General features: G+C 39.0%; 1 pseudogene; it reads right to left on the reverse strand.

The window, feature by feature from the left end:
- Positions 1-315: 315 nt before the first annotated feature.
- LOC132852454 (protein inturned-like) lies at positions 316-14,531 on the reverse strand (annotated as a pseudogene).
- Positions 14,532-27,362: the final 12,831 nt, after the last annotated feature.

Raw genomic sequence — 27,362 nt, forward strand, 5'->3', positions numbered from 1 at the left:
CTCATTCACTCACGCAATCACACACTACGGACAATTTTCCAGAAATGCCAATCAATCTACCATGCATGTCTTTGGACCGGGGGAGGAAACCGGAGTCGTTTACACATCTCTAAAATGGAAATTAATTTGCTCCTGCACTAATATCCTCTAAGCCTGTTAACATTTATACCTCAGATTGTGCTTTTTAAGGAGAGGATAAAGCTGAGGTTTTCAGATGACTGACTCCCAAAATCCTGTTCATTTCCTCACACAGAAAATAGAACATTTCCTCTGTTCCTGAACACAGAAGTATAAAAAAATAAAAGGCCCCAGAATTCTTTTATGAAATCCATCACTCCTCATAGTCTCTGTTCTTCGTATAGAGTCATGCAGGTATTTAATATTCAATGTGACCTAGAATAGAAACCTGAATAAAAATCACACGGTCAGGCCGAACGAGAGCCTGTAAGCCATCTCCACAGGAACCTCCGGCAGCGAGTCATGGTAACATACGTAGAACTCCTGAGGAACGCGTTCTAGCATCATCCGCCTGCAACACAGACCAGTGACACACAGGTTGTAAGTTCCGATTGAAAACCTACTCTGCAGCCAGATGCACCGGCTAAACATAAATAACATTGTATATATGGGTGTAAAATTAATGCTACACCAATAAAACTAGCATACAGTATAATTTGTGTTGCACCACAGACACATAAGGTAAAAGATTGTACCAGAAAAGAGGAAATGAACTACAGATCTTAAGATTCCTTCATATGTGCCATTGTCCGGTCATTTTATCAGTCTGTAAACTAAAACTTTCAATCGACTGCTGATGTTTTTCTTGCGTTTTCTGCACTGAAAACAATTTGCTTATTCATTTCCATTAGATTCATCAGTACTAACAATAAACAAAATGCCTGAGTGCAGCATTAAAGTAACCAAAGTGAAAAAGCGCTGCTGAAGATTTCTTCATATATGTACAAGAAGAAAAAGAATAGAAGACAGTTGAATCGGTCAGCATTTATGAGCTTCTCTAAATCTGCAGTCATTCCTTCAGAGACAGGACTGTTTTGTAGAGGAAGGAGCCTGAGCTTGTAGTCAGCTGTAGGTCAATCTTAGTCAAATACCAATCGTTGGAAGGTTGGAATATACAAAAATTTTCCATGCTAAATTACACGTTTTAGTGCAGCAGTTAGGAAATATAGAAACTTCGATAACCCAGTAGGTCATAGTGGGAGCAGGTTTCTTTTGGTCCGTCCAGTTCTCGGGTTTACACTGGAACAAAATGCCATGTTCTTTAACTGGGCCAAGGCCTAGAGAAGAGTGTGACCTGTCAGCTCCTCGCATGTCCTGCTACAATATACACACATACACGCCATGCATACATGCCCACACACGCACGCACGCACGCGCGCATACACACACATTTCGTCACCTATTTTTAATTTAGTCTTAGTCTTGTGCCAAATGTCCTTGTTAGTTTTAGTCATATTTAGTCATTCACATATCTTTTTTGTTAGTCTTAGTTTTAGTCGACTAAAAGTCTCGTCATTTTAGTCTAGTTTTAGTCGAAAGAAAACTCAAGGTATCTTAGTCAAGTTTTAGTCGACTAAAAGTCTCGTCATTTTAGTCTAGTTTTAGTCGAAAGAAAACTCAAGGTATCTTAGTCAAGTTTTAGTCGACTAAAAGTCTTTTAATTTTAGTCTAGTTTTAGTCAAAAAATTGTAGCTTGACCACATCTGGAATCTATTGTAAGAATAAATACAACGAGGCCTCATTAAATGCAAGAATATCAGGAACACAAGTGTTATAGTGGAAATAAATAACTTAATGAAAAGCCTAAGATCAAAACTGTAGGTGTGTATATATATATAAATTACCGACTTAATGCAAGTTATACATGGTATTGCACACACCATTATTGATGATATTTGGAGCAATATTACATGTAATTGTTAAACTTGATTCCCTTACATATACATTTGCTTTTAAGCCTAATTATTCATTTTGATTATGATGTGATTGTGACAGGGAAGAGGTTTCAGGTTGGGAGTATTGAGTTTTTTCTGTCACCACTTTTGAATAAGAAACAATATCAAGGCTATAAAACTTGTCAAAACTCAGTGAATCACAAAAGTATCAGTGAGAAGTTGAGAACACACGTTTAAACAGTGCATACACTCGAACACACGGGATTCTAACCGTAGAGACGGAGCGCACTATTTTCTTTAGCGGAAACAATACAATTGTTTTTAAATCAATAAACTCCTTTTTAAATCATCATTTTCTGACAAATTATTGATTTATTCGGTAGGTAACAATATAATAAACGGGATCCGCTTCACGGACCTGTAACTTGAGCAACAGCGAAGCCGCGAACTCGTGCTGAATATTTTAAAGGCGTAACAGCTGATGAAAAAGCAGAGACAATTGTAGACGAAAATGAAGAGAGATTTTATCTTCGTTTTTATTTTATACAAAACATTTTCGTCTCGTCTTTTTTCGTCAACAATAATACATGTTAATTTAGTCTTAGTCAGTGTTTTTGGACAGTGGTGCAGTCTTGTCATCGTCTTGTCTTAGTCATGAAAAAAAAGGTTGTTGACGAACATATTTCGTCTCGTCTGACGAAATTAACATTAGAACACACCCATTTAGAACATTTAGAAACACAGACACACACCAACCAATGCAAACCTAAACACTGAAACACACACATACCGGCAGCCTTTGCTGGAAGATGTGGCGGATGGACAGGCAGCAGTGGTAGAAGTTGCGGATGAGTTGAGGGTGGATGGAGCCGCCGAGCAGCGATAGCTCTCGGTGTGTGGGTGTCTCCATCAGAACATAGTGAAAGAGTGTATTCTCCAAACCTGCCATGAGCCTGCGCGCACACACACACAGAGACACGGCGGTTGTGCGTCTCCTGCTCTCGGATCTTCTGGTCCTAACTGCGTCTAGGTACATCAGGTCAAAGCCACTCTCCTGCAGCGAGAGAGAGAGAGAGAGAGAGAGAGAGAGAGAGAGAAAAACAGAGAGAGTCAATTTTTCTGCACACCACATAGCTTTAATAATCCTGCACACAAAAATGATTTCTATGTTTATTTCCTAAAAACGGGTGCACACTTTTTTTGTTACTTCAGGAAGATTTTATTTCGTATTATTTAGAAGGATGAATTTAAACAAGACCTGGGGTCTCATTTATAAAGCGTGCGTACGCACAAAACGGGGCTGGAAACGTACGTACGCCAGTTCCCACGCAAAGGTTGTGATCTATAAAAAACAAACTTGACAGGAGAATGTGCAAACCTTTAAGCAAACTTCGAGACGTGCGTACGCACATTCTGGAGACAAAGGGAATTGGCGACACAGATGGTGAGGTCGTGAATTGAAGTTAAGGTTGTAGAAAATAAATGTGAGAAGAACGATTATAAGAAGTAATGACATTTAATTTTCACTCCATTTCATATATTATATCCACATTATCATGAAGATTAAATCCAACAGTGTTTGTGCCGATTGTTTTAGGCTATATTAGAGAACTGCAGAACACAGTGTAAAAATGAAATATTTTCCTTAATGTACATATATCATAAAATGTCAAAGTCTGCAAATACAGTCATGAAACACAATCACTACTCATCATCGATCCTAACTATTACGGTATTCATTACAAAACCGTCATGAAGAAGTATGTGTTCACTATAACATTTTCGTCTTAAATTTTCGCCCACAAATTAATTCTGTGATTTTGTCAAGTTGTTAACGATCAGTCTCATTGCTAGAAACATATGAATCCTCCGGTGATCCGGGTATGTAATGCTTCATGATGGCACGGCTGGCACTGTTGGAGGATTACGCCAATGGCAGAATTAAGGAGAGAACGAGTTTTCAGGGACCATGATGATCTCCTGTCCCATGATGATAACTGGCTAATGAGCCGATTTAGATTCCCTAGAGCTGTGCTCTTGGATCTATGTGCTGAATTGGGTCCAGTATTAAAGAGGACAACACGCGGAACCATGCCATCCCAGTCCAAATACTGTACAAGTCCTCACCACTCTGGGGTTCTTGTCAACCGGCTGTTTCCAGCGGGAATTGGCAGACAGGTAAATTATTTACATAAAAAAAAAACTAAGTAATCCTCAACTTTCTCTCTAAGACCTTTTTGTATACAAAATAATTCTATTGGAATCTATCATCTCACCCTATAGGTCTGATATCACAGCCGCCCCTGAGTGCCATAATATCTGTCGTTTTGAATGGTATACTTAATATGGGAAGTCGATACATCAGATTCCCCTACACTGTGCAAGAACAGGCCAAAATTAAAATGCAATTTGCAGCAATGTCTGGTTTCCCAAATGTAATCGCCACAATTGACTGCACTCATGTTGCTATAAGGGCACCATCTGAAAATGAATTTGCTTATGTTAATAGAAAGCATGTGCATTCTATTAATGCGCAAATCATATGTGACTCCAACATGACCCTCACAAACATTGTGGCACGCTGGCTTGGTTCAACACATGATTCCTTTATCTTGAGACAGCAGTGTAGGGAACAGACTAAATGCAGGCGCAGTACGTGATGGCTGGCTTCTTGGTGAGTTTAACAATATTAAAAAGTAGAAACTAACAATTTTGTTTTTAATATAATTATAACAATGTTGCTTTTAATATAATTATAACCTGCAGGCGACAGTGGCTACCCCCTGAGACGCTAACTCTTCACCCCATTTTTAAACCCGCAGAGCGCAGAGGAAACTCATTATAACGAGGTCCACTCTCATGCCAGTGCAGTGATTTGCATTGACTATTTATGGTTAAAAATGGGCGTGTACAGGGCGGGATTTGAGGCTGGTTCACATACGCACATCTGTGGGTGATCTGTGATTTATAAAGGGAACATTGCTTAGAGGAGTGCGTACGCACGGTTTTATAAATCAGAATTTTTTTTGGCGTACGCCATTTCTGGCTTACGTAAACTTTTAGTAGGGCTCCTACGCACAGTTTTATAAATGAGACCCCTGGTCTTTTTCACACAGACTCACTTCAGAGTGTTCTGCATATCCTCGACCTCTCTCTCAGTCAGGCTCTTCCTCAGTGAACCCAGACAGAACGGAGTGTGCTGCTTAAGTTTGGGAATCTGCAGGAAGACATTTATACAACAGAGACCTGCATCATATACACTGGCAGATTTTAAAGATCATCACTCCATGGTGATATACTGTATTTTGGCTCCTGTAATGAGTTAAATATGTAAATACATTTCTACAGAAAGTGGTCAAAGTGAGCTGATAAATGTAATGGAATAAAAATGTAGATGTTTTTGGAAAAGCATGTTCTGTATCACTTAAATTAAGCACTTTTGTAGAACACAACATACATTATATTTCTCTAACAGATTATAGTGTGTTAGAATGTTGGAGAAAAGTGCAGAAGAACATTTGGGGAAATGTTATTTTGTGAAATTATTTTGGGACTAATACTATCACACTATCATTTAAGATGGAGTAGAGATTAAAGGTTAGAGTTTAAAATTTTGTTGGAGTATATCTATAAATTGCATCATTTTAGTGTTTGCTTTTGTTGTTTCTTCCTTGGACATTACTACAGAACAAATGGGGGGCCAAAACTATTTAGAGCATATTCCAGAAAGAATACAAAAGGCAAAGTAAGCCAAACCTTAAACTGTCCCCCACTGCCATCTGATCTCCGAGACCCCAGAGTGTCTCTACGGCTTCGACCAATTGTGCCTGGTGACGGTAGCTTGATGGCTGCTGTCAGTCGGCGTAGGATCTGTGAGCTGCCAATCATGTCCCGTCGGTCCCACCCACTAGAGGGAAGGAACCAATCAGCACAGGACAGAAAAGGAGTAGAAGGTACTGAGAAAAGTTCTTCAATGGGAGATTCGAGAAACTCCAGCTGCAGGAGAGTGGCTTTGACCTGATGTACCTAGACGCAGTTAGGACCAGAAGATCCGAGAGCAGGAGACGCACAACCGCCATCTTCCAGTAGCACACACTGCATAAAATGTTTCTGAAAATATACAAGATACAGGAAAAAAGAAAAAATCTCAATAACAAATAAATTGTACATGACTGAATTAAATTACTTTTCTTAGTCTTGCTGTAGATATTTATTCAATTTATATATAGATAACAATACATTGCCTCTTCTTAAGGCAAAGAACTAACAATATAATAATTACTGAACCGGTAGACTGAAACAGAGTGAGAGACAGAGTGAGAGACCGCCTAGGAGAAAAGATGTGAAAAAACGTGACCGGAACACGAAATAAGAACACGACGTTAAGCAGTGTGGGTGAAGTGTGAGAAACAGAGTGCCTGAGAAAGAATAGTGCTGCACTGCTGGAGAGCCAATGTTCTGCACAGAGTCCTGACAGGAATGTGTGGCATTAAGACTAGCAGCAGGGAAACATAGCTACAGGCAGGGCAGCTGAGAGGATATTGAATAAAACAGCATGGGATTAACACACATGCACGCACACACACAAATACACACACACACACACACACACACACACACACACACACCCACATACATGTATACCCACATACATGCACGCACACACCCCCACATACATGCACGCACGCGCACACACGTAATGTTTAAATAATTGCACATCTGGAGTGTTGAAAGCAAAATACCAGCCAACATGCTCTTAGAATAGAATGCCTTTATTTATTTTGAAATAGTTCAATTTCCCTTCGCTATTTCATCAAATAAATAACCTGCTTGAGATCATAAAATTTATTTTTATACCCGTGGAGCAAAAGCCAACTTTCAGGGCATACAAAGGGTTCAATAACAACCAAACGTGTAATGAATTCATTCTGGTGTCACCATCAAGAGCAACAATGATACATGACAACAACAAAATCCTTTCTGAGATAGCAAAAAGCAGATGCAGAAGAGTTAAAGCTGCTCCTCAGCAGGACAGCTGAAGAGAACAGACACTGAACAAAACCAGAGTCAGACACAGAGGCTCTGATCAGTTATAAACAAGGAACTGAAAAAGCTACTGAAAATATCACACACTAGGAGAATGAAATATCTGACTTTGTGTTTTCAACATGTTTGATGTACATTTACAGCATTTGGCAGACGCCCTTATCCAGCGCGACGTACATAAGTGCTTAAATCTCTAACATTGGATACATTAATGCTGGCTCACTAAGTTACATACTTAAAATACCATGAGTTTAAAACATTTGTTCAAAGTTACAATGAAAAAGTGTCAAAAGGTTTTTTTTTTTTAAATGCAAAAGATAAGGAATGAAGTGCTAGTTGAAGTGTTTCCTGACTAAGTAGGTCTTCAACCGCCGCTTGAAAATAGCCAGTGACTCAGCTGTCCGGACCTCTAGGGGAAGTTCATTCCACCACCTTGGTGCCAGTACAGAGAAGAGTCTTGTAGTATACTTGCCTCTTACCCTGAGAGATGGTGGAACCAGTCGAGCAGTGCTGGTAGATCTGAGGGTGCGAGGTGCAGTGCACGGAGTGATGAGGGCTTTGAGGTAAGAGGGAGCTGGTCCATTTTTGGCTTTGTAGGCCAGCATCAGTGTTTTGAATCTGATGTGTGCAGCTACCAGAAGCCAGTGGAGGGATCGCAGCAGCGGGGTGGTATGTGAGAACTTTGGCAGGTTGAAAACAAGCCGGGCAGCTGCATTTTGGATCATTTGCAGACGACGGATTGCGTTCATAGGTAGACCTGCCAGCAGTGAGTTGCAGTAATCCAGTCTAGAAATGACAAGAGACTGAACAAGTACCTGATCAGCCTGTGTGGACAGAAATGGCCGAATCCTTCTAATGTTGTAGAGAAGAAACCGACATGAGCGAGTCACATTAGCAACATGAGAGGAAAAGGACAGTTGATTGTCCATGGTTACCCCAAGGTTGCGAGCTGTGGCTGAAGGGGAGATTAGATCGTTGTGCAAGGATATAGCAAGATCATGACCTGGGGATGAATCACCTGGGATGAACAGCAGTTCAGTTTTGCTAGGATTGAGCTTTAACTGATGAGCAGTCATCCATGATAAAATTTCTGCCAGACATGCTGAGATCCGGTCAGAAGCTGTGGCATCTGAGGGTGGGAAAGAGAAGATAAGTTGTGTATCATCAGCATAGCAGTGGTAAGAGAACCCACGTGAGGAAATAACTTCACCAAGAGAGTGAGTATACAGGGGGAAAAGAAGAGGACTGAGTACTGAGCCCTGTGGGACGCCAGTGGAGAGTCTGCGTGGAGCAGATGTCACTCCCCTCCATGTTACCTGATATGAGCGTCCTTCCAGGTAGGAAGCAAACCATTCCCAAGCTGATCCGCAAATCCCAAGACTCCCGAGGGTGGATAAGAGAGTCTTATGGTTAACCGTATCAAACACTGCTGAAAGGTCAAGGAGGATAATTACGGATGACAGTTTGGCTGATCTAGCAGCATGTAGTTTCTCAGAGACATCCAAAAGGGCTGTCTCTGTGGAATGAGCTGCTTTAAAGCCAGACTGGTTGGGGTCTTGGGGGTTGTTCTGTGAGAGATAGACAAACAGTTGATTATAGACAATTCGCTCAAGAATTTTTGAAAGAAATGAGAGAAGTGATACCGGTCTGTAGTTACTGATGTCTGATGGATCCAGAGCGGGTTTCTTTAGGATGGGAATAACCCTTGCTCTCTTGAAAGTAGTTGGTACCTGACCAGATGCTATGGATCTATTGACGATAGTGGAAATGAAGGGCAGAAGGTCTTGCGAGATGGTCTGGAGCATAGTGGAAGAGAGTGGATCCAATGGGCAGGTGGTAGGATTGCAAGACTGGATGAGCTGTAAAATCTCTTCTGCTGCTACAGTTGAGAAATGCGACAACAAAGGTGTAGGGGAATCCATACTCAGATATAAGTGCAGTCGAGGATGAAGTGAAGGTCCGGCAGATTTCCTCAATCTTCTCCTGGTAGAACGAAGCAAAGTCTTCTGCAGTCAGGGAAGATGAAGAAGGGTGGAGCCGGGGGGTTGAGCAGAGAAGAGATGATGTTGTGGAATTTCCGAGGGTCACGTGAGGAAGCTTCAAGCTTTTCCTTGTAGAAGGAAGTCTTGGCAGAAGTCACATCTGAGGAGAACTTGGCCATGAGTGTTCGGTAAGAATCAAGATCTGCATCAAGTTGTGATTTCTTCCACTTTCTCTCTGATGATCTTAGCTCTCTTCGATTGTTGAAAGATGTTTCACATCTGAAAGCCAAGGAGCAGAACAAGAAGTTTTCTTGGGTTTAGTGGACATAGGGCAGAGGAAGTCCATAGTTGAGGAAAGAGATGAGAGGAAAGTATCTGTGGCCGAGTCCAAGGGTAGTGAGGAAAAAGACTCAGGATCAGGAAGGGAAGAAAGAGTGGCAGAAGCTACAGAAGAAGGGGAGACAGAGTAAAGGTTGCGGCGGGTAAGAGCGAGGGGGTGAGAGGTAGTTTTAGGTAGGGTAGGGAGAGTGATGGTGAAGGATACCAGGTGATGATCAGAGACGTGTAGTGGGGTAGCAGTCATGTCTGTAGCTGGAGAAGGACGGGTGAAAACCAGGTCCAGCACATTGCCTCCTTTGTGTGTGGGGATGTAGCTGTTGAGTGTGAGTGTGACTGAGTCGGGAAGAGACAGGAGGGAAGAAGAATGTAGCTTGTCAGAGGGGAGGTTGAAGTCACCAAGCACTGTCAGGGGGGAGCTATCAGAAGGGAAAGCACTAAGCAGTGTGTCCATTTCTTCCAGGAAGTCACCTAGGGGACCAGGAGGGCGGTAAACAACAATGATAACAAGGTTAATTGGAGAGGTAACTGAAATGGCATGGAATTCAAAAGAGGAGATGGTTAAATGAGACAAGAGGAGAGGTGTGAAGCACCATTTCTTTGACAGCAATAAACCTGTACCACCACCCCTGCCTGTTTCTCGTGGTGAGTGAGAGAAAGCATAGGCAGAGGATAAAGCAGCTGGTGTAGCAGTGTTCTGTGGGGATATCCAGGTCTCTGTTAGCGCAAGAAAATCAAAGGAGTAATGGGAAGTTAAAGCAGAGATAAAATCAGCTTTTTTCATAGCAGACTGGCAATTCCAGAGCCCACCTACCACCACTGTTTGAGACTTACACAACAGAGGAGGGTAGATAAGGTTACTGGGATTGTGACCTCTGCTCTGTGGACGAGAGCGTCTGCGACAGTAGGAATTGACTACAAAGATGGGTTTAAGGCACATATTTGCAGTCAAACAAGAGTGAGAATTAAGGTATGGTAGAATATATCAAAGCAGTACTAGACACTAATGTTACAATGTGAGAGAGAGAGAGAGAGAGAGAGAGAGAGAGAGAGAGAGACTTACAAACCGCTTGTATAGAATATACAATATATTCAAATCACACTACTCTAGAACAAAGTGAGTTAAGCAGATAGTATACAAAAAAGTCAGGAACCTACTTTACCAGAAGACAATATATTCAAATGAAGAGAGTTAAAGCAAACAGATGTATTTACCAATCCATAAGGAATCCATGAAGAATGCACACATTTCATAATTTATATAATGTAAATAAGTAAGCAAGCAAGTAGCTAATCAAAGAAAATTATAGATATATAATATAACGATTAAAATAAATATAATATTTAGCATGTAGGATAAGAAAAAAAAAATTAGAAATTCCATACAAAAATTTAATAAAGAGTCAAATAGTTGATAAGCATCGATTTTCTTTAGTTATTGTTTGTAATCTTTTTTTTAATCACCTGCTACAATTTAATGCAGGACTTCATTCCCCACACTGCACTGTGTAGTTATTAAAGTTTGCTCTGTTTTGCCTCACTGCATCTCACCTTTCTTCATGTTTTTGTATTTCTGAGTTCAGAGCATTTGCAAGGTCTGGTGTATAGTTTGCATGTGACATGTGTGCCTTTGACAAAAGAAGACTGTACCGAAACCATTCACATGGCTGAATCGGGGAGCAAAGTTGCAAACCGGGATCCATATCTGTGAGAGTGACTCCGTGTGTATTAGCAAAGAAATGGATTTTTTGTAAATAAAGTGACATTTTAATAAAAAGCGTCAATTTTCCCTGTTTATTCAGAATTTTTGAAAACATTGTTTATGTGATGATTATAAAGAAAAAAACCTGACCCTCACCAGACCCACGACGAGGAGGAAAACGCGCCCATTGGACTCGCAGTAGCCTGAGTGGGAGCTGGAGGTGCCGGAGTCGGGTTGTGAGCGGTGCTGCAGGAACACCTCCCTCCACACCACCAGCTGCCCCACACGCTGCTCTGCCCCCAGACACAGCAGACAGTAGTGCTGACAGTACAGACACACGTCCAAAAGGTCCTCTTTATGCAGGTGGTTTGCTATCAAATAACCCTGAGTGGAAAAAGAACATAAAACACAATGAATGTGATTATTCTTTAGCTTTGCTCTGATTGTGCATTTGTGTCACAGCACAGAACCTTATATGCTTTAATGCAATATGTTACCTGCTCTAGGCCAGAGAAACCCAGGGGGGCAAATTGAATGTATAACACTCTTTTCATTAAACAGGCTTTAAACACGCCATTTTGTTTCACGTTGTCACATGACCGCCGCCATTTTGGCTCTAACCCCAATACACACACCGCCCTTTTGGCTCTGACCCAAATACACATTAAACTCACATATAATTCTTTTCGAACTCACAATCCATATATAAAACTCTTTAAACACATTTACGAACCCACTTTGTGTCCATACTAGCTTATCTTTTGCTGTTTCTTTTCACATACGTTCACGGATTTAACAATTTAATCATGAATTCAACAAAACTAACAAAATAACTTTTTTAAACCAAAGTAATTGCATTTCTCGGCACTATCATGCATAAAAAGAACATCATGAGTCATTTAATATCATTTTAAGTGATTGACAAACCATATTTTTGCTCACCTGCAGAGAAATAACAGATAACAGTTTACGCTGCGAGCTCTTGCAATCTTTAATGAACTCTGACATGAGCTCTGCAACCTCTATTTCTCAGAAGCGCTAGACGCCCTCTACAGGGGGAAAGGATAATGACCAATTAAAGATTCAATTCAGTTCAATTCAAGTTTATTTGTATAGCGCTTTTTACAATAGACATTGTCTCAAAGCAGCTTTACAGAACATAAACATAGAACAAAAGGTAAACATAAGGAATAATATAAAGAATTAACAAAATAAAAATTCAAGATCATTAGTAGATATCTATAGTTCACAATGTGTATGTATTTATCCCTTAATGATCAAGTCTGAGGTGACTCAGGCAGCAGTGGCAAGGAAAAACTCCCTTAAATTGGTAAAGGAAGAAACCTTGAGAGGAACCAGACTCAAAGGGGAACCTATCCTCATATGGGTGACACTGGAGGGTGTGATTATAAATATACAGTCAAATGTTGTATTGGTGTAAGGATCACATGGAATTCAGATCACAGAGTCCAACTGGAGCTGGTAGATCTGTAGATGCCTCAGGATTCTCACAGAGTCGGCCTCATCTCAGTGGAGGTCCAAAATCGCACGGAAGACGATCGGAGCTGGTACAATTTCTGGATGCCTCGGGATGGGTAAAAAGAGAGAAGCAGTGGAGAGGGATTAACATATCTGCTGTTCATAAAAAATGTGCAAGTCTGATGTAATGGTGAACAATATTATGGGATGTATTATGTGTACGCCTGACTAAAGAGATGAGTTTTTAATCTACATTTGAACTGGGAAAGTTTTTTCTCAGCCCCGGACACAATCAGGAAGACTATTCCAAAGTTTGGGAGCTAAATAAGAAAACGCTCTACCGCCTTTAAGTAGACTTAGATATTCTGGGAACTACCAGAAGTCCTGAGTTTTGTGATCTCAGAGAGCGTGAAGGATTGTAACATGTTAGAAGACTAGTTAGGTACATGGGAGCTAAACCGTTAAGAGACTTGTACGTAAGTAGCAGCAGTTTGTAATCAATTCTAAACTTAACAGGTAGCCAGTGTAGAGATGATAAAATTGGGGTTATATGATCATACTTTCTTGTCCTAGTGAGAACTCTGGCAGCTGCATTTTGGACTAACTGTAGCCTACTTATTAAAGATGCAGGACAACCACCTAGTAATGCATTACAATAGTCCAGTCTAGAGGTCATGAAAGCATGAACTAGCTTCTCGGCGTCAGAGACGGACAGGATGTTTCTCAGCTTGGCAATATTTCTAAGGTGAAAGAAGGCAGTTTTTGTGGTATGGGCGATATGATTTATGTTAAAGATGCGTCCAACAGTATATTAATGTGTCCATAATACGCAGAACATCATCAGGTATATGTCAAAAACTGTTTTATTAAACTACAATTTTATATTGTAGGGTGCCTAGTTTTCTTTATGTGTATGCACATTTCACATTTATTTCTTGGCCCTCTACAAATACAGCATTAATAATACGTCTTGATAAACAGGTGGCTAATCTCAGGTGATTTGCACTGATTTTTTTGGAATGAAAATAATAGACTTTTTTAATCTGTCAATCGGTCACGTTAACGTAACTGAATCTCCCTCTCCGTCTCATCTTGTTCAGAAGTTGAAGTGTGCACAAAGGTGAAGTGTGAATATTTCTGACACTACAGGATTTCTGAGAGACGTAGGGGGATCCTTTGGGAGACAGACTCACCTTGTAGAAGAGACAGGACCCGGAAATGACGTACATACGCCTCATGCAATAAAAGTCTTCTGACTATTGAAAGCAAAAGCCAAGATAAAAAGAAAACAGTTAAAAGGAGAAGACTGGAAAGTACCTTGGTCTCTGTTTATAAGGAAAAGAAAAGAAGAATTTTTTTTTTTGCCATACTCACCATGTCACCAAAGTCTCAAAAGGACTCAAAGTCTGCCAGAACAGTGTCGTCTTTGACTTGTGAAGCCACAGAGAAGCATCTCAACCACAGAAAACACACTACCTTTAAGATCTTTTCAGATGCTATAAACGTCTGTAGTTATACTGTACATCATATCTAAGGTTCATCTTTTGTAACAAGCAAATATGTCATTAAATCATCTTTGCTGCATTTGGCTTAATCTAATGAATATTATGAATTAATGATAAAATACATCAACGATGTTGGACGGCATTTCACAGTACAGATGGACAATGATTCAAACCACACTGCAAAAGCAACCCAGGAGTTTTTTAAGGAAAAGAAATGGAATATTCTGCAATGGCCGAGTCAATCACCTGATCTCAACTCGATTGAAAGTGCATTTGCTGAAGGCAAAACTAAAGGCAGAAAGTCCCACGAACAAACATCCACTGAAGACAGCTGCAGTTAAGGCCTGGCAAAGCATCAGAAAGGAGGAAACCCAGCCTCTGGTGATGTCCATGGGCAACAGACAAAGGATTTTCAACAAAATATTAAAAATGAACATTTTATTTATGATTATATTCATTTGTCCAATTACATTTGAGCCCCTGCTCGCCGTGGCGGTGTTAAGCGTATTTCCGGCCTGATCTACGAAGAGACTCGCGGTGTGCTGAAAGTCTTCTTGGAGAACGTCATCCGTGACGCCGTCACCTACACCGAGCACGCCAAAAGAAAGACCGTCACCGCCATTGATGTGGTGTATGCGGATAAATGTTCAACACCGAACCACGTGAACACAACGGCTCTTTTAAGAGCCACCCAAATATCCACAAAGAGATGTTCCTTCTTTACTGGGTGTGTGTGTGTGTGTGTGTGTGTGTTGTGAATAGAAATTTTAGGAGTGGAGTAACTGCCATATTACATGTAACTGCCATACAATGTGCATCTGGTTATCCTTATCCTCATCTAATACTATAAAGAAACAGAGTGAAATTAATGCAGCAAAAAGATTGGCTAAAGATACTTGTGACGGAAGAGCCAATCAGAAACACGCCGTGAAACTACAGCGTCAGTCCATCATTCTATTCTACGACACATAATAATTATTATTAAATAATAATTAAGCGGTACAGAATCCACTAAAGTCATCATGAAGTCATCATTTTGTTTATGATGTCTATCAGAATAGGAAACAGCTCTTTATCACGCGCTAACTACTAATCTGAGCTAAAACAGAAGAGCTAACATGCTAAGTGTTCATGGGATATGTAGTTTCACGGCGTGTTTCTGATTGGTTCTTCCGTCACAAGTATCTTTAGCCAATAAGCATGTTTAGCCTTATGCATAATTACAATGTCAGTCTATAAATAGAGCAGCCGCTGTATCTTCACTTTCACAAGATGGCTGAGCGCGGAGGAGGAGAGAGCGCGGCTGAAGTGAGGCGGCGGCAACACCTTGTAGGCTGGCGGAAGTATGAAGCGGTGGCGGGGCGGCGGTTTGACGATGCTGAGCAGCTGCGTAGTGAACTGCTTGAGGAGGGTGCCCGCTATAAACCTGAAAGGTCGAAGTGGAAGGAGGAGACTGGCCTGACACTTACTCCAGTTAGTCCGTCTCAGCTTAGGCGGTGCTTGTCGGCGGCGAACGTCCGATTATCACCCAAGGCCAAGTGGATTATACTAATGAATCTGCTGCTGGGCGCCGCGACAAATGTTTTCGTGGTGATTCAGAGCGAAGACGTAGCCGCTAAATGGCTCACCTGCTGCTGCATCATCCTCGAATTGCTCTTCTTCTGTTGCACTGCTTTTTACTTGGTGAGTTTTGCAGCATTATTTGTGTATCAGTCATAAAAGCGTATATATATAGTTTTCAGAAGGAACATCTGATTTATGGACTTGTTTTCTTTCATCTTTTTTTTCTTATCCCCTGTCGGCACGCGCAGAGCTGAACATACTAAGGAGGCGGCTGGGCGAAGGGATGCAAGAGATCGTCCGCTTCTGCTCTTCGCTTTGAACTGTTTTAGATTTTGTTTCACACATTGGTCTTTTCATTTTAGTTCCGGGGGGGTATTTATTTATTTTTAAAGGGAATTGTTTTTAAAATGTATATATCTCAGAATTATTTTTAATACAATTTAAATCAAATTTAAATCAAAAGTTCATGTTTTAAAAAATGTTCATGTTGATGCAATTTTTTTTTAAAATGTAATTTTTGTTTTTTTAATGTTCACTTTTACTCAACATAAAACACACTGATTATAAACACACACACACACACATTACAACACACACACACACATTACAACACACACACACACTACAACACACACTGATTATAAACACACACATTACAACACACACACACATAACACACACACACATTACAACACACACTGATTATAAACACACACATTACAACACACACACACATTACAACACACACTGATTATAAAAACACACAGATTAAAAAAGGTTTAGAGAAGGTTCTGGTAATTATTTAGAACTGTTTATGAGAACATGGAGTTGAGCAGTGTTTTATTAAAGGGATCTGTAAGGGCTGAAGGTTTGATCCGGAGTGAAGTAACCGGGACTGAGCCGAGCTGTGGTGTTACTGCACTGGAGAACCAGTTCTCCTCTGGGTTCTGATCCAGCTGAAACTCCTGTGCCTTTTTCTTTTCTTTTTTACAATCTGCACTTTAATAAACATCCTGAGTTGTTAGCAGACCAACTGTTGTGTCCTGTTGTATGTCTTTTATTGTCCACCAAGGTAGAATTTTTTTTTTTTCCTTTGGCTCACTATCACTTAAAAATAAGAGAAGCAAAATTAACTGGAAAATAACACATAAAAACAAAGACCAATATCCATTAGAACATCAAATTATCACAGTATCTCAGATTTTTACACTTGTTTTATCAATCGCTTGAGGAATTAAGAAATGTAATAGCATTTGGGATAAAAGACCTCTTAAACACGTTTTTATGTGCTAAAGGAACCCCTATATCGCCTGCCAGATTTCAAAGGCTCAAACTGACCAAAGAGAGGGTGAGAAACATCTGCTAGATGTTCACCAGTGAACATTCACCAGTGACATTATTTTATTATATTATTTACAATTATTGTTATTTTTTTCTTTAGCTGCAAAAGTTTTGCTGGCGTTAAAAATAATGACTCAAGATTTTTATAATTTTTCTCTTATTTACACATTTATAACTTTACTGCAGATTATTACTTGATGACTAATCTATTTGTTCTGAATGTTGTAGTGTTACAGAACATTTCAGGTGAAAAACAACACTGTATATAACTGCTGCTGACTTATTGTGACTCAGAGAGATGATCTCCCAGCGGCGCTGGGGAGCAGAATGAGGAGGAACAGCCGCTCCAGGCCGTGCTGATTACTGACCGCTTCAATCGGAGATTCTTCCCCATCACTAAAACCAGCTGAGGGTGAGTCCCACTATTCCATACTTCCTGCCATCTTTTACATACTTCTGATGAAATCACTGCCTTGAATTCAGCTCTACTCAAAGCTACCTTATTGTCTATCTGAGAATGATTCAAAGCTTTCTTCGCTAGCAGGTCCACTGTTTCATTTCCATCTACACCAACATGAGCAGATACCCAAAGAAAGTTTACCTCCACCTTCAGCTGCCTAGTTCTAAACAGACCCTGAAAGATTTCTGCTGCCGTTGAGTCGCTACAAATCACCGTTCTTTCTGGTTGGACTTCTATCCACTGTAGTATGATAGCTAAAAGTTTGGAGGCAAAAACTGACACTTGATCTGAAAGTCTTTTTGCAATTTTTGTCTCAAGAGCAGGGATATATATACTGCTGCTGCAGTCCTTTCAGATTCTGGATCCTTAGAACCGTCAGTAAATACCTGTAGTGCATCATAATACTCTCGTGTACTGTACTGTTGAACTACCGTCTCAGTTGGCATATTCATCCCCGGATTACTCAATATTTTCGCAACTTGTAAATCTGTTACAGGGTTATGAAACAACCACGGTGGGCAGACAACCAATCAGAGATGGCCTCTGATTTTAAAACACCTGTAAATACAGGAACATCAGAGAGCTGCTGTAGGTGTAGATGGTGGTCGTGTGTGTGTGGGTGCTGGGTCGTGGTGGTGGTGTGTGTGTGGTGTTAATAATGGGCTACATACTGTAGGTGTAGATAGTGGTCATGTGACTGGTGTGGTGTGGTTGTGTGTGGGGAGGGTCTGTGTGTGGTGGGTGTGTGGGGGGGGTGTCTGCCTCTGTGTGTGTGTGTGTGTGTGTGTGTGTGTGTGTGTGTGTGTGTGTGTGTGAGCGAGTGTGTAATTATAGTTGGTTTATATAGTATAGGAAATGTACGGTCTAGTTATTATTAATATCTGATTTGACATGTTCATCTGTATATAAAGTGTAACACTGAATGTGTACATAACTGCCACTCCACTGGCATCCGATCCCGCACCAGTCGACTGAGGGATAACTTTTTCCCTCAGGCTATCAGACTAATTAACAGTCACAACTAATACACCCTACAGCATATTTTCACAATATGGTATGCCACACTGCACCTTAACTTCGGACTATCCACACTGGACTATACATTCACACTGCACTAGACACACTGGACTATACATACACACTGCATGTAATGCCATAATCCATCTGTTACCACTAGATACTATCCGATGCACATCCATGTCACTTCTGTACCTGTACAATGTGTTTTGCACCTTATAGTATTTTGTATATTATATATTTACATATACAATCTGTACCTGTACAATCTGTTTTGCACCTTATAGTATTTTATATATAATATATTTACACATATACATATATAAGTACATACTGCATATAATGTGTAGTGCTACTGTAAGGATGCCCAATAGTACACTGTGTGTACTGACACGTATGAGCATATTGCACATGTTCATTTGCTGATTCCATTATCTTTTTATTAATTGTACATATTGTGTACACATTGTACCGGCTATATGTATGAGCAAACTGCACATTTCACCTGTGGATTTCATTGTTTGTTAATTGTACATATTGTACACACATATTGCACTAACTATATGTATGAGCAAATTGCACATTTTCACATGTCAACTCATTATCTATATCTTTATCTGTATATTTGTATAACTGTTCTGCAATTTCTGGAGTTTGCTCCTAAGAATTTCACTCACCAAGGACATGTGCTGTGGTGATGTGGCAATAAAAGTGACTTGACTTGACTCCTCCTGATGGTAACTGCTACCTCAGGTTTCACCTTTACACTGTTAGCTCTTCTGTTTTAGCTCAGATTAGCAGTTAGCGCGTGATAAAGAGCTGTTTCCTTTTCTTATAGACATCATAAACAAAATGATGACTTCATGATGACTTTAGTGGATTCTGTACCGCTTAATTATTATTTAATAATTATGTGGCGAAGAATAGAATGATGGACTGACGCTGTAATTTTACGCCGTGTTTCTGATTGGTTCTTCCGTCACAAGTATCTTAGCCAATAAGCATGTTTAGCCTTATGCATAATTACAATGTCAGTCTATAAATAGAGCAGCCGCTGTATCTTTAATTTCACAACATGGCAAAGAAGTATAAAGAAGTGGCGGAGTGGTGGTGGAGTGAAATACTTAATGAATCACTTGAGGAGAAGCAGGTGTATGAGGCGTTGACAAGGCGGTTTCGTGAGCAGGAGCGGCGAAAACATGAAATAAATGGACTTTAACAGGGTGTTTTCTTTTGGGTTAAATTCACAAAATAAACCCAAATTGTAAATAAAGAGTAAACTAATCAGAGACAGGAAGATATTATTAGAAGAGCATCGTCTTTTTTGTCCCGTAACTTTGTGTGACGTCAGAAGCATGATGGCGGCGAGAGCAGGAAAGCAGCAGAACCATGTGGGGATGAAAAGGAGGGGAAAAATGTTTTGTTTTTTTTAAGGAAATTGTTTTATTTTAAAAAAAAGTTTTTTTTAAATTATCAACATTATTATTGTTTTATTATTAATTTAAATCAATAAAAGAAGGTTCATGTTAAAAAATTGTGTAATAAGCCGGTATAGAGAGTTTTTTATAAATTGCCACTCAGAAAGAGAGCAGGTGACTTACAGTGGAGAATTTTACATGGAGCTGTGGGGGTCAATGTTTTAATCTCCAAGTTAAATCCAGATGTTTTAAAGACTTGTCCCTTCTGCACAGAAACAGAAACTGTTTTTTACAATGCAAAAGACTTAACCCTCTGTTTGAGCTGCTGAAAACACTTTTTATCTCTTTTAGTGAAACATGGTCCCAGGTAGGTTTTATTTTTGGAGCTGGGTATAAAAAAAGAGAAAAGCAGAAATGGGAACTGATTAATTTTATTGTCGGAGAAGCAAAAATGGCCATTTACATGAGCCGGAAAAATGAAATCGAAAAGAAAGGATTGATCAGTCCCATTTCTGTTTTTAGGGCTCTAATGAAAGCTAGAGTCAAAATAGATTTTTATTTTTTTAAAGCAATGAATGATTTGAGCACTTTTATGTTGAAATGGTGTTATACAAATGCTATCTGTTTTATTGATGATGATGAGCTCATTTTTAACACACTTTTACACTAAAAAACTTTATTTAAGAAAAAGTGCTGCTAGTTTTTAACATTGTATTGTAATTTATTGTTTATTTAATAAAGCTGAGTTAAAAATAAAAAAAATCTCTCTCTCTCTCTCTCTCTCTCTCTCTCTCTCTCTCTCTGTCACTCTCTCTCTCTGTCTCTCTCATTCTACACTAAACACTACACAATGCAATTGTTGCTGTAATTCTTCTCTTTCTCTTTCTCAGGTGTTACAGTCCAGTCCCTGTGTTTGTACAAAATGGAGAACAAAGTATTGTTGCCAGGTGCATATCCCAGCATGCACCACGGGATCGAGTCCTAGCCTATTGTTGTGTGAACTCATAACGATGTCTTATTTGTTAATTGATCGATTCACCCCCATGTGTTCAAGTCGTGACGTGGGGAAAAAACACTGTCTTTTGTTAGCAACCAGCTAGCAACTGACTGTACTGACGTAACGTAATGCCAATTCTCCATCAGTGTTAGAGATGGAACTGGCCATGTGTGGAATTTGTGTGTTGACTGATTTAACACAAATACTTGTGTAACTCGTTTAAAAGAAAGTGGATGTGTCATGTTAACATGATGTGTTTTCTCATGAGGACGAGATAAATATTAAAATTTCAGACATCTGCTCTGTCCAATGGGGTTTTTTTTTGCAAAAAGAAATAATAAATAAATAATAATAATAATAATAATAAATATCTATAAACTTAATTATTTGAATTTCCATGGTATTTACACATCAAACACATTCTCACACACACACACACTCTCTCTCTCTCTCACACACACACAGACACACACAAATTTGAATGTTCTTTTTTTTAACGGCTGAATGATATTTGTAAATAGTTTTTTCTCTGATAAATTATTTACAGAGAATGTTCGCTAAATTGCAAAACACAAACATGTCTAACAGTCATTAATTAGAGCTGAATCTCAACTGGTGTGTTTTTTTTCTATTCTTGATTTTTTTTAAATGTAACTGAATATCAGTGAAAGAAAAAAGTCTTTTCTCCTGTTAAACCTCTAGTCCATCTGACACATTATTAATTACAGACTTATTCATTTACAAATGATTTAAAACATTTTAATAATCACAGTTAAAATATTTAGGTTTAGTGTGTGAGATAACTGCTATTTATACTCCAGTATTAAGGTTCCTCTTTCGTTCAAGGTTATTTTGTGTGCGTGTACACACATACGTATAAGTTGTATACTGTATACACATATATTGCATGGGTGTGTGTATGTGTGTAGATGCTGTTGAGCTCAGCCGTTTTAGTGACCCTCACTCTGAGGGGTGTTCAGTTGGAGAGAGTGGTCATCGATGAAACACTGGGACGACTACCTGCTGAGACCATCAGTCACGGATTCGTAAAGAGTTGCTGTGTAATGAAGAGCAGTTGTGGCGCCTGGCAGATAATCCAGAAAGTCCGTCTTTGTTTATGCAGAAGTATAGACATTTCTAGGTAATTTAGATATATTTTTATAAATTTTATTTTTTCATCAGCTTAGGCGGTGGTTGTCGGCGGCAACCATGTGGTTGGCACCGAAAACCAGGTGGATTTTCCTCCTGAATATGCTGCTGGGCGCCGCGACCAACGCATCGTGGTGATGCGGAGCAAAGAGGAAGCCGTCAAATGGCTGACCTGCTTCTGCATCACCTTCGAAATCGTCGTCTTCATTTGCACTGTTTTACTTGATCAGTTTTGCAGCATTAATGCTTTTCAGTCATAAAGGTGTATACAGTATATAGTTTTCAAAAGGAACATCTGATTTATGGACTTGTTTTCTTTCTTTTTTTCTTATCCCCTGTCGGCATGCACAGAGCTGAAGAATCTAAGGAGGCGTCTAAGGAAGTGAAAGCAGGCAAGACCTCGTTTGTACCTTCAGTTTTATTTGAAGTGTTTTAGATTTTATTTTCCATGTAGCTCTCTTTATTTTAGTTGTACAAAAGGAGGTGAAAAATGACTGTATATAACTGCTGCTGACTTATTGTGACTCTCAGAGAGATTCTTCAGTGTCTCCATCTTATAAAACAAATAAAAGACTTTAACAGGGTGTTTTCTTTTGGGTTAAATTTAAAAATTGTAAATAAAGAGTAAACTAATCAGAGACAGGAAGATCTTACTATATTATTGTTTTTTTTTTAGGAAACTGTTTTATTTAAAACATTTTTTATAAATATCAACATTATTATTGTTTTATTACTAATTTAAATCAAAAAAAAGAAGGTCCATGTTAAAAAATGTTCATGTTGTGGATGCAATTTTTAAAAAATGTTTTTTTTTTTTAATGTTCACTTTCTCAACATTACAACACACACTGATTATAAACACACACAACATCGTGGGTCTGGTGAGGGTCAGGTTTTTTCTTTATAATCATCACATAAACAATGTTTTCAAAAATTCTGAATAAATAGGGAAAATTAACGCTTTTTATTAAAATGTCACTTTATTTACAAAAAAATCCATTTCTTTGCTAACACACACGGAGTCACTCTCACAGATATGGATCACGGTTTGCAACTTTGCTCCCCGATTCAGCCATGTGAATGGTTTCGGTACAGTCTTCTTTTGTCAAAGGCACACATGTCACATGCAAACTATATACCAGACCTTGCAAATACTCTGAACTCAGAAATACAAAAACCTTGTGTTTTAGTTATTATTCATAAATAAACACGTTACATTTGAATGAAGCTCTTCGCTCATAAACCCCCTCTAACTCTAAGCTCTGTATTTAACATCGTATCAACATGGCGGGTCACACAACATTAAATGATTACTACTTGTCTAATGTTGAAGCAGGTTATTGTGTGTGTGTGTGTGTGTGTGGTTCCTCCCTGGTGCTCAAAAACCAATTGGTCCACTTGGGTTATTGGAAGGAAGGAGAGAATCTGCTGGTGATCGGTCTGCCTGCTGACAGTTAAGTTAATTCTCATACATAAAGGTTTAAAGTTGTGCCTGAAACGATGACTATGTTATTGAGTTATGATATGATTTAGAATTAAATACTTTAAAGGAATGTTTGAATTTTTTAGTCGTCCTGTTTAATTGAAATTAAGTCTATCAGCTAAAACATTTGTTTAGAGTCTGAGGTTTGGTTCAAATACTTTTGCACTGCAGATAGAAGGTGAATCAAATATAATTAACAAGTTTAAAGAAGTCTGTCATGCTGATGTGGATTAAGACACACCGTAGAGACGAATATTCACCCTGAACACACCCTGACACCTTGGACAGTTGTCACTACTCTAGTCGCAAAACATTGGTGTCAGTGTGGTGTTTCTCAGTGATGTGTATCGTCCTACAGGGTGCCATTGCTGCATCTGCAGACTGTTATAAAGGGTTTGGTGCGAACTCTCAGGGTCATGTACGGCTCCCTGCACAGGTCAGTGCTGTTTGCGTGCATGTTACACAAACAATAACCTATTTGTTTCATTTTCATTTCCTGTTTGTAGTTATATTTTATTCTTGTTTTTCACTTTCTGTGCACAGATAGGTGGGACAAAGGGCAGAGAGAATGAGAGAGTTTGTGTAGTTGTAATTGTGTGGTTTAGTGTATTTGTGTGGTTTTTGCTGCTTCGGTGTGGCAATGGGAGTAATTTAGCAGAAAACTGGACATATAAAGTCCATAAAGTTAAATAAATCTGGGAAAAGCTTGTAGTGGAAAACATTGTTAAATGTAACTATAATGACAACGTTAAACTGCTAAAGCTCGGTTTATACGGTGTGGCAAATTTAACATTCACAAAATTGTAAAATTTGAAATGCTGCACAGGAGGTGAGAATACACCAGGGATGGGATACCAAGCCATCACAGGGCACTGTGCAATCCAGGGAGGCTCAAAAGCTACCTGCTGCACCTCCACCTCCAACACCACTACAGTACTGGAAAAATCTAGAGAAATCAAATGTTTCCCTGTTTCTCTGTAGGGCCTTCAGCAACTTGGAGAATGCTCCTTGTCTGGATCATTTCTTCTGCCTGTTCTTCCAGAGTATAATCCGACCCTCTTGTTTGAGTGACAGCCCTGGCTCCTCCCCCTCCAACATCTCTGGGAGCCTCTTCCTAGACTACTTACTGTACCCGCCATGCGCTGGCTCTGAGACTACAAACAATAACTAAGAAAAATACATGCTTATCAACTATTTGACTATTTATTACATTTTTGTATGAAATTTCAAATTTTTTTTTTATTTCTTATCCTACATGCAAAATATTAAATAATGAGTTCTTTGTTTTAAGCATATTTATTTTAATCGTTATATTATATATCTATAATTTTCTTTGATTAGCTACTTACTTACTTATTTACATTATATAAATTATGAAATGTGTGCATTCTTCATGGATTCCTTATGGATTGGTAAATACATCAAATACGTTGAAAACACAAAGTCAGATATTTCATTCTCGTAGTGTGTGTGTGTGATTTTCAGTAGCTTTTTCAGTTCCTTTATGATCAGTTTATAACTGATCAGTGCCTCTGTGTCTGACTCTGGTTTTGTTCCGTGTCTGTTCTCTTCAGCTGTCCTGCTGAGGAGCAGCTTTAACTCTTCTGCATCTTTTTTGCTATCTCAGAAAGGATTTTGTTGTTGTGTCACATATCATTATTGCTCTTGATAGTGACACCAGAATGAATTCATTACACTTTTAGTTGTTATTGAACCCTTTGTATGCCCTGAAAGTTGGCTTTTGCTCCACGGGTATTAAACTAAATTTAATGAACTCAACCAAGTTCAATAATTTCGTGCCTTTTTGTATTTGATGAAATAGCGAAGGGAAATTGAACTATTTCAAAATAAATAAAGGCATTCTATTCTAAGCGCATGTTGGCTTTTATTTTGCTTTCAGCACTCCAGATGTGCAATTATTTAAACGTTACCTGTGTGTGTGTGCGTGCATGTATGTGTGTATACATGTATGTGGGTATGAGAGTGTGTGTGTGTGTATATGTATATATATATATATATATATATATATATATATATATATATATATATATATATATATATATATATATATATATATATATATATTTATATATATACTCTGAAGTGAGTCTGTGTGAAAAAGACCATGTCTTATTTAAATTCATCCTTCTAAATAATACGAAATAAAATCTTCCTTTTTAAAAAAAAGTAACAAAAAAGTGTGCACCGGTTTTAGGAAATAAACAAAGAAATCATTTTTGTGTGTAGGATTATTAAAGCTATGTGGTGTGCGTAGGCATTTTGTGCTAGAGGTAGTGCATTGAGAAATTGACTCTCTCTCTCTCTCTTTCTCTGTCTCTCTCTGTGTCTCTACTGTATCTGCGTGTGTGTGTGTGTGTGTGTGTGTGTGCAGGTTTGGAGAATACACTCTTTCACTATGTTCTGATGGAGACACCCATACACCACCCTCAACTCATCCGCAACTTCTACCACTGCTGCCTGTCCATCCGCCAAATCTTCCAGCAAAGCCTGCCGGTAAGTGTGTGTTTCAGTGTTTAGGTTTGCATTGGTTGGTGTGTGTGTGTCTGTGTGTTTCTAAACATGTGGATGTGTTCATTATCACCTGAAATTATTTTCCTTTTAAGGCATAACCTGAAATTCTAGTCATGTGTTGCTGGACTATTGTTAGTACTGATGAATCTAATAGAAATGAATAAGCAAATTGTTTTCAGTGCAGAAAACGCAAGAAAAACATCAGCAGTCGATTGAAAGTTTTAGTTTACAGACTGCTAAAATGACCGGACAATGGCACATATGAAGGAATCTTAAGATCTGTAGTTCATTTCCTCTTTTCTGGTACAATATTTTACCTTGTGTGTCTGTGGTGCAACACAAATTATACTGTATGCTAGTTTTATTGGTGTAGCATCAATTTTACACCCATATATACGATGTTATTTATGTTTAGCCGGTGCATCTGGCTGCAGAGTAGGTTTTCAATCGGAACTTACAACCTGTGTGTCACTGGTCTGTGTTGCAGGCGGATGATGCTAGAACGCGTTCCTCAGGAGTTCTGTGTATGTTACCACGACTCGGTGCCGGAGGTTCCTGTGGAGATGGCTTACGGGCTCTCGTTCGGCCTGACCGTGTGATTTTTATTCAGGTTTCTATTCTAGGTCACATTGAATATTAAATACCTGCATGACTCTATACGAAGAACAGAGACTATGAGGAGTGATGGATTACATAAAAGAATTCTGGGGCCTTTATTTTTTAATACTTCTGTGTTCAGCAACAGAGGAAATGTTCTATTTTCTGTGTGAAGAAATGAACAGGATTTTGGCAGTCGGTCATCTGAAAACCTCAACATTTATACTTCAGATTGTGCTTTTTAAGGAGAGGATAAAGCTAACAGGCTTAGAGGATATTAGTGCAGGAGCAAATTAATTTCCACTTTAGAGATGTGTAAACGTTCACTGGTGTGTGAGAAAACTGTCATTTCTAGCAGGTAAATTCTGAACATTCTCTCATGATGAGTTGTAGGTTTGTACATGGCAGGTTTTCTCACAACATTGCAGATCTGGATGTTTTTTAATCTTACTGGACCAAATACAGCCTTATGACTTGCCAAACTTATGACTTGGTGTAGTAATATAGAGAGCTTGATATTACATTGACCAACATTAGGGTTTTTTTTTTTTTTTAACATGGTATGAAATGTATAAGTTATAACTGTGGAAGCTTGTTTCAGCTACGAGAAAATATTCCAAGTACTTCTTTATTTTATAATTATCACAACTGAATCTTTTTTCTCACAGCTAAGAGTTCTCACAGCTGCAATTTAGTACACAGTCACACTAACTCACAATGTATCATTAATGAATGAATTAATTGTGTGACATTAAAGTGCATTTGTACTGTATGATATCACAGAATTGTGGAATTCATATTTTTTCAAATACCGTACACCAGCTCCCGTAGGAAGGAGTTTG

This window comes from Tachysurus vachellii, chromosome 10, assembly GCF_030014155.1.
Source record: "Tachysurus vachellii isolate PV-2020 chromosome 10, HZAU_Pvac_v1, whole genome shotgun sequence".
Lineage (NCBI taxonomy): Eukaryota > Metazoa > Chordata > Actinopteri > Siluriformes > Bagridae > Tachysurus > Tachysurus vachellii.